Source organism: Cynocephalus volans, chromosome 14 (assembly GCF_027409185.1).
Source record: "Cynocephalus volans isolate mCynVol1 chromosome 14, mCynVol1.pri, whole genome shotgun sequence".
Lineage (NCBI taxonomy): Eukaryota > Metazoa > Chordata > Mammalia > Dermoptera > Cynocephalidae > Cynocephalus > Cynocephalus volans.
The window spans coordinates 7,293,752-7,304,104 of record NC_084473.1 but is presented as its reverse complement, the minus strand read 5'-3'; positions in this window follow the sequence as shown (position 1 = coordinate 7,304,104).

Here is a 10,353-nt window from a genome sequence, read left to right as displayed (position 1 = left end):
AAGTAATCACTTACTTGGCTCTGCTCACTACCAGGTGAGCTTTGTCTCTGTTCCTATGACAGACCATTAGTTGTCCCAAATAGTTATTCCCTCTTTCTTCAGTAGTAATAGAATGTTTAATTTGGCACATGGCTGCTGAGAATTCAGAGTACACGTCCAAGGCTCCCTTACAGCTAGATGTGGCCAACTGTCCAGCTATGTTCTTCCTAATAGTATGCAAGAAGAAATATATGAAACGACGAGGGGATTTTGCCCCTTGAGCCCTTCATAGCAGCTGTATTTGGAGGTGGTAATGAGCCGGGACCAGGAGATGAGAATGATACTGTAGACTGGTGCCTAACATGGACTGTTCCAGCAGTCCTGGACCACCTGCCTCAGCTTGTACCTGTGATGAGTGTATTTCTATCTGATTTAAGCCATTGTTGGTTGGGGTTTCTGATCCACACAGTTGAACCTATATATTTTTTTTATCTTTTGTACCAAGAACCTAAAACACCCCCATTAACACGAGACTAAAACTGCTTAAAAAGAGCCCATGAGATATCAAAAACTAAGTTTTTCAAAGAAAAAATAGTCAGATTGGGGCTTCTAACTTAACACACTTGATACTGTGCACTTTCCCTTCTGTCTGCTAGGCTCTGGTGCTTCAAGAGAAGGAACCATGACACTTAACTGTGTGAAAGACATTGCACCCAAAATCAAAGTTGGCAGTCAGTTTATGCTTCCTGTTTAATCCTCAAAGTTATGGCCTGGACACAGTTACACTAGAGAATTCGAACATGTAATGAAGTGCTAATGAGGTGATATGGACAGTGAGGTGAACAGCCCGTTCAATACCTCTGAAGGCGGGAGACATACCCTGTGCTGCTTTGTATCTCCCACAGCCATGGAGTCAGAAAGTCCTAGGTCAGCAGATCCCAGCTCCGGTTATGCATCAGAATCACCTACACAAGCTTCACAAAGACCGATGCCAAACTCCCCCCCCACCACTGCAGACCAGTCAAACCAGACTACCCGTCAGGTGTGTGTGTGCGTGCGTGCGTGCGTGCGTGCATGCGTGTGTGTGTGTGTGTGTGTGTGTGTGTGTGTGTGTATGTGTGTGTGTGTGTGTGATTTGATTCTGGTAAGCAATTAGGGCTCAGCACTGACAAAAATGAGCAGTTTCAAATGTTCATAAGCAAACTTGAAGGCACACGTCCATGAATTTGAGTCGGTCAGTGAGGACAAAATAGAAAATCATCTATCACTCATCTATGGAGAGAGCTGGCTGAGCTGAGCACATCATCATGACCTTGGGCAGCTCGGTGTTTATTTATCACTCAGTGTGCACTTTCAGGTGTCCATTATAAGAGAGAGAGGTGCTTGCATGTTTGGGCATTTCAGAAAATGTCAGGACGTAATCCTCATGAATTTCACGTACCTAAGAAGTGACAAAGTGCTATTTGTTCCCCCACATTCATTTACTGCCTCTTTCCTGGTAACAGTTTTAGCTGACTGTGTGGCTTCCTGCATAATGATTGCATTGCCTGGAATTCCTTGCAGCCATATGTGCCACCGAAGGGTGGTCTGGCCAGTGAGATGTGAGCAGCTAGATATGTACCACTTCAGGTCTGTTCTTGCTCTTACAGAGGGTTGTGCTTGAATCCCCTGGTCCTTTTCTACTTTTCTACTTAGCAGAAGATAACAAAGATTGGAACAGCCACTTTGGCTCCAGAAATAGAGGTTATATTTTGAGGGGGTAGAGGCCATTTAACAGCCGGGACTGCTTACCCTTGGACTGTTATGTGAGAGGAACACACATTTCCATCTTGTTTAAGGCATTGCACTTTGGGAGTCTCTCTCTCTCTCTCTCTCTCTCTCTCTGTCACTCTTTATTCTGCAGCAATTTATCTTGTATCTTAACAGATACCTAATATTTACTATATAGTGAGTTTATGTAACATCTATCAGTTCCTTTCTAACTAATATTCTCAAATATAGAAATAAATACATGATAAAGGACTATTTGGTGTGGCACGGGCAGTTGTGAAAAAAGTATTGATAGAAACACAGTTTAACAAAAAAGACTTCATGGGAAGGGGAATTGAGCTTGGCTTTGAGAGATGGTCAGGCATCTTCCAAATTTATCTTTGTCCTACACAACCTTTCAAATGACAGTTTAAATTATTGTAGAAAATAGACCTGGTTTTCAGAAGACTCTGAAATTTTATTTTATTTTTTTTCCTTCCCTGATGGTATCCCAAATGGAGTTTCTTCATTCCTGCTAATGTGAAATCAAGATTTTTCCCACTGAATTATAAAATATCAAATGCATCGATCACTAGTATAGAAGCAGAAAAAGATACAGAAGTACTAATTCTTATTCAAAATTACTTCATGACATTTTGTTCTTTAAGACATAGTCTTTTTCTTATACTTTTTGGGTTATCATATGGTGTGATATAATTTTTAAACAGATGTTAGATGTTTTCAGCTTACGTGTCTTCTGCCCAAACAGTGCCTCACTGCTTCTGCTTCTGGCATGGCTAAGTCATGTCTTGTCATAGCTGAACTTTCTATAGAAAACAACTGTAACTCTGGAAAAAAAATACTCAAAGCAACTTGGTTTAAAAAAAATTATAGTTTTCAGGTCCTTGAGAAAATAATATAGAAAATTAACATCTCAAAGGCACCGAGTTGAAACTTCAGGCTCAAATACCATCGTTGTCTGAACCAAGAAAGGAGAGTGAAGGAAAAGACCCAGTTAAGGCAGGTTGGGCAGGAGGAACATGCTAAACGAAGGGGAGGCTTGCGATTTAATCAGCTGGGATTGCATTACATTTAAAACTTTTGTCGTTTTGTCTCTGTATTTATGTATGTCTGCATGAATATATGATGTATATATGTATGTGATAATTTTTTAAATCTCTTAATGATAATGGCAAATTAAATGAAAAGAGCTCTGTTAAAAATGGACCCAAATGCTTTTTGAGATCACGGGACTTGAGTAATCATTAATAAGTGAGAATATTGTTGGTTTGATTAAAACAGGCATGTCTTCAGAGTTTTTAGCGTTATATCTCATACAGGTGCTGCCCTTTTTTTTTAAAACCTAGGTTTACTAATAAAATCAGCTGTTGTGTCTATATTACAAAAGTTTGTTAGCAGGAAAACTGACTTAGCCTGATGGCTATTGGTTTAACATAGTTTCTTTATGAACAATCCAAATATAACAATTAAGAATAAAGGTATTAACTAGATGTAAGTAGGATAAATTCTCATATGAAAGATGTCCTTTCTATACCACAAGACTTAGCATTCTTAATCATCAAGAATGAAAAGCTGAGGCTGAGGGAAATCTATATAAACAACTTAACATCAATTTAATCCTAAGGTCTAGTAAGAAAAAAGTAGGAGGATGGTAAAATTTTGCCTCCTCCACAGTTTCTTATTATGGAAAGACTAAAGGTATTTGGAACCATTAATAAACACATTATATGCCACATTGACAAATTGTACTATGAGAAAGCACATACTTCTAGAAATTATGGTTCATAAATTACCAATCCACAAGATTGCTGGTTTGACAGACAGTTTGCAAAAGGTTACTATGGCGGGTCGGCTTTAGCTCAAGCGGTTACTTCCTCAAGCCAGACTTCAATCTGCAAAAGGTTACTATGGGTTAATAATTTTAACTAACATGTATGACTAAAAGTGTATATAAGTATAAAAAGAGGTAAGATGTGCTTATGGTAAGACAAGGCTAAAGATATAAAGATGTTTTGTTTTGTTGAGGAAAAAGGAGAGAAAGTTTTGTCCTAAAGTAGAATGACTGGGTTGTTTCAAGATGTAAGTAAGAGGAGTATAGGACAGACATAACTAAATGCACGCAGAAGTTATGGAAGGCTTAGAGAACATAAATCTCATAAAATAAACTTTGTGTGTGATCGATCTGGCTAAGATTAAAAGAAAATTATAAGTTTTCCTAAGAAATTGAACATGAATATCAAAATTACACTGTTAATAGAATTACTAAAATTCTGATTACACCATTGGACTAGGTGAGAATAAAAAGAACTCTAATGAAAAAAGAAAAAAAAAAACTGATTAGCTCCATTAAATTGCTAATACAACATCAAGAATAAGAATTAATTGAATACCAAGGAAATGCTTTGACACGTTTTCATGCTAAGCCAACCAGTACTGAAATTGTTAAGGTATGTATTTGAATGAACTCCATGAGATTGGTCCAAGTCAACTACCCTATGGTGATCTATTTAAGAAGGAATGCAATGCATCTGACTTGAAGAGACAAAATAAGCATTCAAGATAATGCAAATCTAATGTAACTGTGGACTTGTAGAGAGCTGGGATGTCTGCCCAGTCCTCCCCAGCTCTTGAAACTTCCATTGTTAGAAGCCATATGTTCCATGGCTCATCACAGGAAATGCAGGACGATCTAACTTATAGAAGAATATTGATGGGGCACCTGTTCTAAAGTTTCTAAAGTGTTTTTTAACCAATGACTGATTTTCCAAATTCATAATTCTGAGAAAACAGCAAAAACTTCAGCTGACGCATTTCCACCACCTAACAGATCATTTGTCATCTGAAGATGAACTTCCTTCAACTCCTACCATCGACGGGCTATCAATATACACTTGTAAGTCTGCATGTTTTCTGGTTGGATAAATTCTTTCCCATGTAGGAAAGTTGATGTTATAACAGTAGCTAAGAAATTATTAGAAAATATATTTTCTTTAATATGTGTCTCTGGAAAAATTTTCAGCAATGGAGGAACCCATTTTACTGGGAAAACTAAAAGGCTTTAATGTATTACGCCAGAGTTTATTTCCATTAGGTAAAAGAGGCTTTCCATGGTCCACTGACCAAGGATGGTCAAACCTCTCATAATCTAAAACCTGGAGACTGGGTCTTCTAGAAACAACATCAGGAAAAGACTGTCTTTGAATCCTGTTGGAAAGAACCCTACCAAGCTCTTCTTAGCACCTACACTGCAGCAAAGCTTTAGAGCCTTGCAACTTGGGTCTACATTTCACAACTTAAAGGCCCCTCCAGACTCCTGGAACTGTACACCTGTTAAAGGCTTTAAGGGAAAGCTAATCAGAAAAATTCTTCCCCAGAAGTAGATGGCATCGTAAGACATAGACAGTTTTCCCACGATCACAGATCAAGATTTCCCTGCCATCATGAAAGCCTTATCTTCCTTCCCCTATTTCTTATTTTCTTTTGTGCTAACCTACTTCCTTTTCTCACAGGAAAAGCCACAGGACAATAATCTGTGAATGGCTTTGGCCAAATCTTATGCTCCAGTAAGAAACGGGCATGTTTGATGAGTCAGGAAACTCTTCCATTAGTGTCAGCATCACTCTGTGTTCCCAATGAAGAACACCCTGAAATTCCCCCCAACCCCCAAAATGGAAAGTTATCCTTGCTATGTTAAACATCATTACTAATTGCTTTCCTAGGTTTGCTAAAAGTAATACTCTGATCTTTACAATAGAAAGCCCAATTGTTACCAGATATAAAAAAACCTGTCTAGGTGATACCTGCATGAGATATATTGTGCTTCCAGTTAAAATATATCTGAGACATAGGAGCTGTGTACGTGGGTACAAGCAACTGGTTGCATAACATCCCTGATTTTAACACTACGGAGAGCCTAACTAAAAAGGAGGCAGGTACTACTGTTTCTCTAGACGTGACCACCAAATACACTGAAAAACAAAATTACTCAGGAGAAAGAAATACATAATGTGTTTATAGAAACAACTGAAATATAATCTCTCTTTATCTCCAAATTCTTTTCCAGAGAAATTTTGTTAACAGGGTAAGACCTTTTGGTAGAATGCTGAGTATACTTTTTTTCTCGGTGATAACCAGAAATTTTTCTTTTTCTTCTGTAACTTAAAAACTTTTCCATATTTTGTACTGTAACATGGAAAAATAGAAATGCCATTTTGAACAAGGGTGTTTTGGACTTTTACTTTCTTTACATTCAAGCTAGTTTTTTTTTTTTTTTTATTCAATCGTGAACCCAGGTCAGACACTAAGTTACACTCACGTGGGCAAATACATTCACTAGCACATTAATGTTAAGGATTCTGTAAATGCAGTTTTGTTCACTTACCAAAAATTCCCTTGTTGTAAGCAGGGAGAAGAAAAACGGGTGCTGACCTTTCTTTCAAGAAAGGTATGTTTTTCTCACTTCAAAAGTCTAGAAGCTTCTCGGAATTCATCCAGTCTATAGCTGCAATCCACAAGCAGGAGAAAATGTTGTCTCTTATATCACCTACTAATAATCTGGTCTTTCTCATGAACAGCACAGCTGTGGTTAGTAAAGAAAAAAAAAGTTTAGTCCTCTCTGGTTTAGAACTTAAGTAATTTAAGTTTTTGACTGTCTCTTTAGGTAATGCACACTCTTTTTTAAGAGAAACTGCTCAGTGTCAGAGATTTCTCAGTTCTCAAAGGCATGCCCTGTCCTCTCTCCAAGACGGCAAATGGGTTCCTGGGGACAAGAGTGTTGTTTGGGTGGCTTTAAGAATGATTGGAAGGAGGGTTTCAAGATGGCGGCGGCTGCGGCGGCTGGCGCGGAGTAGCTGAGGTGGAAAAGGTGGCCACTGGGCCTCAGGCAGCCGGGAAACTTGTGGACCTTCCTCTGGCCATCTCTTAAGGGAGGACTGCTGCTGCTGGCCGGTCGTGGGGGCTCAACGCCACTTTGCCCCCGGCAGGAGAGGCTGCCTCATTTACAGGCAACAGCTTTGAAGTGTGGAGCAGGAAAAGAACTGATTCTTAGCTGCAAAAGCGAGTCTTGAAACAGGGAACACGGCGCCAGGGCTGCTGTGGATGCAGCCAGGATCCCGGAGGCTGGGGCCGCACTGAAGGCGGCCAGCTGCCCTATTCAGGATTCGAGGTTTCAGGCCGGCATTAAAGAAGATTCCTGGGAGCGCCCGAGCGGCGCCGCGACTGAACAGCCCGAGGCGGCAGCGCCGAGAACACGGAAGGCAACAAACCAGAGACAGAGCGAGCGCCCGACCTGGCACAGCACTGTGAGTGATCCCTGGCCCATGCGGCTCCCGCCTGCACCACCAGGCCACTCACTGCCCCGGTGCTGCCTCCATTTTCCCAGGTGCGGGCAGCTCCGCCCTGCTCGGCCATCACTGAGCCCATTTGCTTGGCCTGGCGCGGGGCTTTCCGGACCCTGCGGGCCGGCCTCCTCTCCCACCCCCTCCGCGGTTCTCTGGCGGGGCTGGGGGTGTGGGGCGTCCCGACCAGTGTTGGGAGGGCTAGAAAGTACGGGCGGGCCGACTGTCACTCCACCACACCCTGGACTCCGGCCCGGTAAACTTCCTGTTACTGGGAGGCAGATAACATCTCTGCGACCACCAGTTTGGAAAAAAGCCTAACGAATTTCTGATTGGGAATAGTGTGGTAGGAGAGTTCCCAGGTCCGCTTGAACCTGCCGGAGAGCAGGCTGCAGGCAGGCACTAGACTCGGTTTATACCGGGGGGATACAAAGGTGAACAAGACCCGAGAAAGATCTACACAGTGCTACAAAGGCACCCAGAGAGACCGGTTATCTGTGCCTAGCAGAAACCTGATAGACTTCCTGGGCGAGGCGGTGCTGAGCAGGGTCTTGAAGGCCCAGCTGATAGACGAGGGGTGCAGAAGACACGCCCCAGCCCAGCACAGTGTGCACAGAGGGGGGAGACTCGACAGAAACCACACACCCGGTGGGGTCGCCACTGCACGATCTAACAGCCTGGGCCAGAGCACACGGAACGGGGAGAAGTCCTGTACAGAAAGTGAAAGCTCAACAGAGATCACACACCCTGTGCTACGTGATCCACCAGCCCAGCAGAGTACAAGCTGACCAGAAAGGTGGATCCCCGGAGAAGCCCAAGACCCGAGGCAACCACACACACAAGACACTAGAGGCCAACTGAGCAGTCACGGCGGGAGCCATACCAAATTAGCAACCACAGCAACATCCTAGTTAGTCATTAGTCTCAAACCGGTGGACTGTGAAACCCCCTGCCACAATGAATAAACACCAAAAAAAAGACACCAGAAATACAAAAAATCAAGAAAGTACACCACCAAAAGTTAATAAATCTCATACTCTAGATCCTATAGAACAAGAAGCCCTTGAAATAACTGACAAGGAATTTCGAGTGATAATTCTAAGGAAACTGAATGAGATACAAGAAAACTCAGCTAGACATCATGATGAAATGAGGAAAAGTATACAGGATCTGAAAGAGGAAATATACAAGGAAATCAATGTCCTGAAAAAAAATGTAGCAGAACTTGCTGAACTGAAGAAATTATTCAGCGAAATAAAAAACACAACGGAGAGTTTAACCAGCAGGCTTGTCGAAGTTGAAGAGAGAACCTCTGAACTTGAAGATGGGCTGTTTGAAATAACACAAGCAGACAAAAAGAAAGAAAAAAGAATCAAGGACATGGAAGAAAATCTGAGAGAGATATCAGACAACCTCAAGCGCTCAAATATCCGAGTCATGGGTATTCCAGAAGGGGAGGAAAATGGAGATTCCATTGAAAACATATTCAACAAAATAGTGGCAGAAAACTTCCCAGGTATAGGAAAAATCACAAATCTTCAGATCCAGGAAGCTCAATGATCTCCAAACGTATTCAACCCAAAAAGGCCTTCTCCAAGACATGTCATAGTCAAATTGGCAAAACTCAGAGACAAAGAGAGAATCTTAAAAGCTGCAAGAGAGAAGCGTCAAATCACCTATAAGGGAGCCCCAATCAGGTTAACATCAGACTTCTCATCACAAACCCTAAAAGCTAGAAAGGAATGGGATGATATTTTCAAAATACTAAAAGACAAAGACTGCCAGCCAAGAATACTCTACCCTGCAAGGCTATCCTTCCGAAATGAGGGGCAAATAGTATATTTCTCAGACAAACAAAAACTGCGGGAGTTCACTACCACAAGACCACCCTTACAAGAAATCCTCAAGGGAGTACTGGGTTTGGTTCCCGAAAAATAACTACCACTGCCATAAAAACCTAAGAAAAATCTAAACCCGCTAGTACAATAAAAATGGCATTCATGAAGAGAAAACAAGCTAACAAAAACACTATCTACAACCTAAGGAACCAACAAACAAAGAAACCAAACAGTAAATCAGAAAGCAAGGAACAAAAGACACCTAAGACAACCAAACAACCAACAAAATGCTAGGAATAAATCAACACCTTTCAATAACAACTCTTAATGTTAAAGGCTTAAATTCCCCAATTAAAAGACACAGACTGACTGACTGGATCAAAAAGCAGGACCCAACTATATGCTGCCTACAAGAGACCCACCTCACCCATAAAGATTCACACAGACTAAGAGTGAAAGGATGGAAAAAGATTTACCATGCAAACAGAAAAGAAAAACGAGCAGGAGTGGCTATTCTTATATCTGACAAAATAGACTTTAAACTAAAAACCATAAAAAGAGACAATGAGGGACACTACTTAATGATAAAAGGACTGATCCATCAAGAAGACATAACAATCATAAATATGTACGCACCCAATGTTGGAGCAGCCAGATTTATAAAACAAACTCTATTAGACCTAAAGAAAGAAATAGACACTAATACCATAATAGCAGGGGACCTGAACACTCCACTGTCAATATTAGACAGATCATCTAGGCAAAGAATCAGTAGAGAAACACAAGATCTAAACAAGACTCTAGACCAATTGGAATTGGCAGATATCTACAGAACATTCCACCCAACAACCTCAGAATATTCATTCTTCTCATCAGCACATGGATCATTCTCCAGGATAGATCACATATTAGGTCACAAATCAAGTCTCAATAAATTCAAAAAAATTGGAATTATCCCATGTATCTTCTCAGACCACAATGGATTAAAACTAGAAATTAATAACAAACAAAACTCTGGAAACTATGCAAACACATGGAAATTAAACAGCATTCTACTTAATGACATATGGGTCCAAGAAGAAATCAAGCAGGAAATCAAAAAGTTTATTGAAACTAATGAAAACAATGATACATCATACCAAAACCTGTGGGATACTGCAAAAGCAGTATTGAGGGGAAAATTTATTGCATTAAATGCTCACTTCAGAAGAATGGAAAGATGGCAAGTGAACAACCTAACACTTCACCTTAAAGAACTAGAAAAACAAGAACAATCCAATCCTAAAGTTAGCAGACGGAAAGAAATCATTAAGATCAGAGCAGAACTGAATGAAATTGAAAACCAAAAAACAATTCAAAAGATCAACGAATCAAAAAGTTGGTTTTTTGAAAAGATAAATAAAATTGACAAACCATTAGCATGGCTAACA